Source organism: Pinus tabuliformis, chromosome 1_1 (genome assembly GCF_031772625.1).
Source record: "Pinus tabuliformis cultivar Carrire ecotype Pingquan chromosome 1_1, CPIR1, whole genome shotgun sequence".
Classification (NCBI taxonomy): domain Eukaryota; kingdom Viridiplantae; phylum Streptophyta; class Pinopsida; order Pinales; family Pinaceae; genus Pinus; species Pinus tabuliformis.
The window spans coordinates 866,919,391-866,926,290 of NC_142297.1; positions in this window are offsets into that span (position 1 = coordinate 866,919,391).

Genomic DNA, 6,900 nt, shown 5'->3' on the forward strand with positions numbered 1-6,900 from the left:
GTCAAGCTTAAACGGGAAAACAAATTCAAGGATGCAGCTTACATGGTAAGACGTTTAAAATGTATATTTGATTAATGTTGAAAATTCATTTATGTACAAGTTAATTGAACTTTTACTATTTCATGTTACAGGCAAAAGTCAAATCTTCTTAACAACGAAAATCAACAATTTATAAATGATTGTGAGTTCATATATATTGATAGTTGGGCAAAAGATGATAGCCATATGTTTATGATTTTTAATCAAGTGGACGGAAAGAGTCATAGCCAAAAACTGACTTATGATGCTGTTGTGAGTAAACTAACATATGAAGACAAAGAAACAAAAGGAGAGATAGTTAACATTTATCAAAAACCACAATTATTGATTAACTATTTTATAGACATATGTTCAAATGAAGGAGATTGGGTTCTGGATTTATTTTCTGGCTCAGGTAAGTTTTTGTAGAATTTTTTTCTACAAATCATCTAGCTCTGATACCATGTAGAAATTTTGAATAATTTAACACATATTCAATGGAGATTATCCTGATCAAGTACTATTGCGGAATACATACACAATACATAAGCTCCTCTATGTTGATCATCAATATAGCAGCATCAATAACAATAAAACATCAAGAGCATTCACACATTAACACAGTATGTAACCCGGGGAAAGCATCTAGCTAAAAACCCCAACTATCTGTATATTAATGATTGAGACCATGTAACATTACAAAGTACAATACTTATCACAAGCAATCCAGTACCAGCTCCACCTGTTACACACAATACAGCTAAGATCTGATCTCCAAATCTATTCCACTGCTTGCCTGCCTCCACTGCTCAATACCTGCTCAAGAATGAATGGGAATGGTTTACCAAACTCGTATTTCACCTCCAAAGAATCACTCACACTGTGTTAGACGTGAGCAAAGGCTATAATACTGGGCAAATACATGATCAAACTCATTGGCATACTCAATCCCTTGATTGTGCAAATCCTCATGCACAACTATAGTCACAACTGATAGCAATCTGATCCTCTAACACCTGTCCCTGTTGACCTGAACATGCACTGACATGCAACTGAGTTAACTGATGTATTCTATAGTTGTATTATGAGTTAATAATTAGTTTAACAACTCATCATTAGTCTATTTGCAGTTAGACTAACTACAACTAGTTTAACCAAGTCAAACTGAACACAACTCCATCAACTCCACAATCAACTCCACCAAACTCAACTGATTGAGTTCTAACTGAAGTCATGCATGCAACAACTCAAATGACTCATAAGAAAGGCATACTTCCTTCTGACAGCTGCATGGGCCACATCTGTAGCTCAAACTGAAGTGCTCCAAGAGAATAAGATCAAGTTTATAGTCCAAATATTATTATGAGACAATAATATTTGACTTTTCTATTTTGGACAGCCAGTCTAAAAATAGACTTTGATCACTCCTGCTGTGGTCACTCCTACTGTAATCACTCCTGTTGTGATCATCCCTGCTGTGGTCACTCCTGTTGTGATCATCCCTGCTGGGATCCAAAAATAGAACTTGCGCCATAATTTGCCTGCGGGCCCACTTAGTGAAGACGACTCTTTTCACTAAGCTCCATCATCTTGTTGCAATCTCAACACTCCCTCTCAACAAGATATGGATTATCAGCAACCCCTATCCTTCCTCGGTGGTACTCGAATTTTCTCCTGGTGAGAGCCTTCGTCAGAATATCAGCATCCTGATCCTCCGTTGGAATGTATGAAAGCAACATGATCCTCCGCTGCACACAATCTCTGATATGATGGTACCTGATGTCCTTGCCGCCATATACTCGGCCTCTTGAGCTCCCTGCCCAATCTGCATCCTCCTGTCTGTACCAAGATCCATATCCCGATGTGCCTCTCAAGTAGCGCAATACATGCTTGCCCGCCTTCCAGAAGAGCTTGGTAGGCTTAACCATAGCTTGTGAAAGCTGGTTAACTACATAGCATATATCAAGTCGTGTATTAACCAAATACATTAGCGACCCCACCAACTGTCGATAAACAGTGGCATCCACTTCTTCTCCAGAAGTGGCATCCTCCTTCCTCCAACCTCCAGGAAGAGGAGTATCAACAGGCTTGCAGCCATGCATGTTGAACTTCTCCAGTATCTCCCGAGCATACTTGCCCTGAGAAACAAACAGTTCACCACTACGCTGCCATATTTCCAATCCTAAGAAATAGTGAAGGAGGCCCAAATCCTTCATCTCAAACTCTGTAGCAAGATCCTTCTTGCATGAGAGTATCAACAGCTCATCACCCGTTAGAATCAAATCATCAACATACAGTACAATGATAAGCAACTTACCCTCCACCACAATCTGGTATAGGTTAGGATCCGCCTCGCTCTTGGAGAATCCAAGTCTTGTGAAATAGCTGTCTATCTGAGTGTACCAAGCACGTGGTGCTTGCTTCAACCCATATAGCGCTCTCTTGAGCCTGCACACATGTGACTCGTTGCTGAAGACCTCAAAGCCTTCGGGTTGCTCAATGTACACCTCCTCCTCAATGACTCCGTTGAGGAACGTCGTCTTCACATCCATCTGATGAATGTGCCATCCCATCTGCACTAAGAGAGCAAGAATCGTCAGTATGGAAGAATACCTTGCGACAGGTGCAAAGGTCTCCTCATAATCGATCCCCTCTATCTGTGAAAAGCCTCGGGCAACAAATCTTGCCTTGTACTTCTCTACACTCCCGTCAGCTGCCTTCTTAACTTTGTAGATCCATCTCGAACCCACCACTGATTTCCCTTCCGGTCTAGGAACAATCTCCCATGCACTGTTTCTGACAATAGAATCATACTCTTCCACCATGGCGTCTACCCATGCGGGATCCTCCATAGCTTCCTCGAAAGGGGATGGCTCAATCACAACACACTTGCTCATAAGAGCCATGTATCCAGTGTACCGATCAGGTGACTGTCTCTGCTTGCGTTGGGCTGTAGGTGGTCTTACAACTTTCTCTGCATCTTGAGCCAGTCGCTCAGCTTCTGTCAAGCGCTTTCGCCCGCTAATGGTTGGCGCTGCATGAGTGGTCTCTTCCACTCCATGAACCTCGTCCTGTGGCTGATCCACATTCTGAAGCTCATCCTTAGGAACTAATAGCTCCTCATTTGCATGCAAGTGTAGCTCCCTCTCAAGCGAACACTTTATGGCTTTCTCCTCCTGAAATTTTATATCCCGTCGCACAACAGTTTTACCACTGTCTGGCAAATACACACGATAGTTGTGGGGCGTATCAGTGTACCCCACAAATATCCCAACCTCTGCGGTCGGCTCCAACTTCTTCCTGGCATCCTTCGTCACATGCATGTAAACGTTAGCACCAAAAATCCTCAAATGAGAAAGAGCAGGGTTCTTACCAGAATAAGCCTCCTCGGGTGTACTCATGCCAAGTATCCTATGAGGACAACGGTTCTGCACATAAACTGTTGTATTGCATGCTTCCGCCCACAAGTGAAGGGGTAGGCCCTGATCATGCAACATTGCCCGTGCAGCACCCACAATCGTTCTGTTCTTCTGCTCAGCTACCCCGTTCTGTTGTGGGTTATGGGGAGCTATGAGCTCTCTACGGATCCCTTCTGCCTTGCAGAAATCCTTGAACTCGTCCGAGATGTATTCACCACCATTATCGCTCCTAAGAGCCTTCACCTTCTTCCCCGACTCCTTCTCGACCAGTGCTTTGAATTCACAGAACTTTGAATATGTCTCACTCTTCTTCTGCATGAAGAAGATCCAGCACTTAAGAGAGAAATCATAAAAAAAAATCACATAATACCTGTGTTTTTTTGTCGAAGCAACTGAGAAAGGTCCACACACGTCTGTGTGAATTCTCTCAAGGATCGTCGTGGCACGACTATCCTTCTCGTGAAAGGTGGCTTTCACAAACTTCCCCAAAGTACACCCCTTTCACTGATCTGACTACGCAAGTGTGACTTTAGGAAGCCCTGTAGTGATCTGCTGCAGTATCTTCAAGGCTCCATGGTGAAGGTGACCCAATCTCCTGTGCCACAACTCGCCATCATCCCGACTCACCAATCCTTCTGCCTTGCCTGCCATTGTTGCGCATCCATCTACATGCAACTGATAAAGGTTCCTCACTCGAACCCCTATCTTCCGGGTCTCACCAGTTGTCTTGCTGCACAAGAAGGCCTTTCCCTCGCTGAAAACAACATCATACCCCTTGTCTTCTAACATCGCCACTGAGATAAGATTCTTCTTCAATCCTGGAACATGCATGACTTCCTTCAATACGAAGGGTTTACCAGACTCCCTCTGAAAGGAAATGGTACTGATACCGGTCGCACTATATCTACCATCATCGCCCATCTCGATGTGCACTCCAAGATCTTTGTCCTCCAGATCAAAGAACAAATCTCTATCTCTCGCCATGTGAAAATATGCACCACTGTCCAAGAACCACACCGACCCCATCACACTTGAAACCAAGCATGCAATCAATGAAAAATCAAGCTCAAACTGTGAGGCTAGAGTCTCTCCTGCTGAAGATCTAGCAACCTGCTTGTTCTTCTTCTTCTGCGGAAAATTAGTGGCATAGTGTCTGTGCTGGTGACAGTGAAAACACTTCACCTTGGACATATCCTGCTTCTTGCCTTTCGCACCAGATTGAGAAGCTTTCTTGTTCTTCCCCTTCTTTGCTTTGGCAGCCAAAGCGCAATTCTCTTCATCAGATACCTTTGATGAAGATCCATTCTCACCTTTATTATTTCTGAGTTTATCCTTGAGCGCCAGGTCGCTCTTGCTTTGGAATAACATTTGCAATCCGTTGAAAGACATTTCAACAACACTGTTGCAAATTCGATTTCCACCAGCTCAAACTCAACCGCCTCGGATCTAAGATTTGTGAGAACACAATATTTTTTGTACAGAGATTGACTGTATGGGCATTCATCAGATATCTCACCTTCCAAAGGAAGGATGAATCCAGAGGCTACCTGGCCCGATTACAGACTCTGCTTGAAGAAATAGATTGTAAACACTTTCTGAATAGTAGATCTGATGATCAACAACTCCGATACCATGTAGAAATTTTTTCTACAAATCATCTAGCTCTGATACCATGTAGAAATTTTGAATAATTTAACACATATTCAATGGAGATTATCCTGATCATGTACTATTGCGGAATACATACACAATACATAAGCTCCTCTACGTTGATCATCAATATAGCAACATCAATAACAATAAAACATCAAGAGCATTCACACATTAACACAGTATGTAACCTGGGGAAAGCATCTCGCTAAAAACCCCAACTATCTGTATATTAATGATTGATACCATGTAACATTACAAAGTACAATGCTTATCACAAGCAATCCAGTACCAGCTCCACCCGTTACACACAATACAGCTAAGATCTGATCTCCAAATCTATTCCACTGCTTGCCTGCCTCCATTGCTCAATACCTGCTCAAGAATGAATGAGAATGGTTTACCAAACTCGTATTTCACCTCAAAAGAATCACTCACACTGTGTTAGACGTGAGCAGAGGCTATAATACTGGGCAAATACATGAGCAAACTCATTGGCATACTCAATCCCTTGATTGTGCAAATCCTCATGCACAACTATAGTCACAACTGATAGCAATTTGATCGTCTAACACCTGTCCCTGTTGACCTGAACATGCACTGACATGCAACTAAGTTAACTGATGTATTCTATAGTTGTATTATGAGTTAATAATTAGTTTAGCAACTCATCATTAGTCTATTTGCAGTTAGACTAACTACAACTAGTTTAACCAAGTCAAACTGAACACAACTCCATCAACTCCACCAAACTCAACTGATTGAGTTCTAACTGAAGTCATGCATGCAACAACTCAACTGACTCATAAGAAAAGCATACTTCCTTCTGACAGTTGCATGGCCACATCTGTAGCTCAAACTGAAGTGCTCTAAGAGAATAAGATCAAGTTTATAGTCCAAATATTATTATGAGACAATAATATTTGACTTTTCTATTTTGGACAGCTAGTCAAAAAATAGACTTTGATCACTCCTGCTGTGATCACTCCTGCTGTGGTCACTCCTGCTGTGATCATCCCTGTTGTGGTCACTCCTGCTGTGATCATCCCTGCTGGGATCCAAAAATAGAACTTGCGCCATAATTTGCTTGCGGGCCCACTTAGTGAAGGCGACTCTTTTCACTAAGCTCCATCATCTTGTTGCAATCTCAACAATTTTATTATATGGAATTGAATTTCAATATATTATTTTTTTAATTAATATGTCATTGTACTAATTTACTTCATTATTTCTTTTGTGCTTGATAATTAGGTACAACACTAGCATGTTGCCTTCAAAAAGGAAGAAATTGCATTGCAATTGAGAAAGATCCATTACAGTGCAATTTCATTCAGCAAATAATTAATGCTCTTCAATTTCTTCCAGATGCAATGCAAGAAATTGGGTTGAAGAAATGGGACTTTAGTGAGTCACGTGTGGCAAAAAAGGCAAAGGAACACCAACCACCATTACATGGAATGTTTGGAAAGACATACATTGAGAGATTCGCAGACATCAAAGATCCATTAGAAAAGGAAAATGAACAAAAGGAAGCAGAAAATATTGTGGAAGAAGACAATGATGAAACTCTAGAGAACGAAGAGTTTGGATTATGTGACACTGTTGATTAAATTTAAGTTATGCTTGGAAATCAAGCTTTGCAATGTTTTGACTTTGACATTTTATGAGAAGAATAATCAATCAATTAAGGTTGTTATGCGTTCAATATTTGATAATGTGATTTTCGCATTGATTTTTAAGTTAATCATTTTTTCTGAAAAAAAAAAAAAAAAAAAAAAAAAAAAAAGAAAAAAAGAAAAAAAAAAAAAAGAAA